Source organism: Hyaena hyaena, unplaced genomic scaffold (genome assembly GCF_003009895.1).
Source record: "Hyaena hyaena isolate Hyena2069 unplaced genomic scaffold, ASM300989v1 scaffold_28, whole genome shotgun sequence".
Taxonomy (NCBI): domain Eukaryota; kingdom Metazoa; phylum Chordata; class Mammalia; order Carnivora; family Hyaenidae; genus Hyaena; species Hyaena hyaena.
Genome location: NW_024080660.1, coordinates 938,225 through 939,750, shown reverse-complemented (window position 1 = coordinate 939,750; position 1,526 = coordinate 938,225). Strand labels below are relative to the sequence as shown.

Genomic DNA, 1,526 nt, shown 5'->3' with positions numbered 1-1,526 from the left:
AGTTTGTGGGTTCAAGCCCTGCATCAGGTTCTGTGCCAACAGCTTGGAGCCTGGAACCTTCTTCAGATTCTTGTCTCCCTCTCTCTCTGCCCGCCCCAACTTATGTTCTCTCTCTCTTTCTCTCAAAAGTAAAATAAAATAAAATAAAAGGAAATAAAATCTAACTATTTCATTTTCTTCGGAACGATTAAAAATTATATTGTGTTTTAAATTTCATTTTCATGTTCATCGTTAGCATCTAGAAATGCGATTGGTTTTTGTGTGTTGATCTTGTATCCTATGATACTGTTGAAGAGTTCTAGGAAGTTGTGGGGTTTTGTCTTGTTTTGGTTTGGTTTTTGTAGTTTTATGGTTCTATTAACACAAACACGACATGCGCTTAAGCTGTCTATTCATTTTCTTCACTGCGCAGCCTGGCTTTGGGATTACTGACTCTGATGGTCAGCTGCACTGCTCTTTCCACAACAGTTCTTCAGTTCCTGGAAGAGACATTGTGAGCAATCTGTATACAGTAAAATTTGGTCCACATCAGTAACACTTCAAGCTCCTTGACGTTGTGGACTAGGAACTTTCAGAAGCCACTGGGCAGTGTGTGCTTTGTTTTCCTGCCGCTCCCATAACCAACGCTGGACATCAAGACCTGGCCCTTGAATCTTCTGCATACCCTCTTGTCAGTGCCTCTGGGTTTCCTCCAGTTGCACTTAATTTTGACATGTTGGTCTGACTGGTGCCGGGTGAACTTCTTGATCCACTTTCTAATGATCTTGGGCTTCACCAGAGGTCTGAGGGTAGCCATGATGATGAGAGAGTAGGAGATGGCTGCCACCTCCACAAGCAGTGTCATGGAAGCTTAAGAAGTTGTTTTGTTTTGGGGCGCCTGGGTGGCTTAGTCGGTTAAGCGTCCGACTTTCGCTTAGGTCATGATCTCGCGGTTCGTGGGTTCGAGCCCCGCGTCGGGCTCTATGCTGACTGCCAGCTCAGAGCCTGGAGCCTGTTTCAGTCTGTGACTCCCTCTTTTTCTGACCCTCCCCTGTTCACGCTGTCTTTCTCTCTTTCTTTCTCTCCTAGAAATAAATAAAAAAAAACATTTAAAAAAAATAAAGAAATTTTGTTTTGTTTTGCTTTTGCTTTTTAAGTTTTTATTTAAATCCCAGTTAACATATACTGTGGTATTAGTTTCAGGAGTGGGATTTAGTGATTCATCATTTACATGTAACNAAAAAAAAAAAAAAAAGAAGTTGTTTTGTTTTGTTTTGTAGATTCCTTGGGATTTTTGAGGTAGGCAATTATGCAACCGGCAAACAAGGATAGTTTTATTTCTTATTTTCCAGTTTGTATTTTTTTTCTTGCCCTTTAGACTTGCCAGTACAATGTTGAATAATAGTGGTAAAAGTAGACATCCTTCCTATTTTCAGTTTTAAGGAAAAAGCATTTGGTCTTTCACCATTAAGTATCATTTTAGCCATAGGATGTGAATATAATGATAATATGATTTTTCTTTTTCTTTTTAAAAAATTTGTAAATGT

At 39.4% G+C, this 1,526-nt stretch overlaps 1 pseudogene; it reads right to left on the bottom strand.

Moving 5' to 3' along the window:
* Positions 1–388: 388 nt before the first annotated feature.
* On the bottom strand, positions 389–796 carry LOC120228836 (annotated as a pseudogene).
* Between the last annotated feature and the right edge of the window lie 730 nt (positions 797–1,526).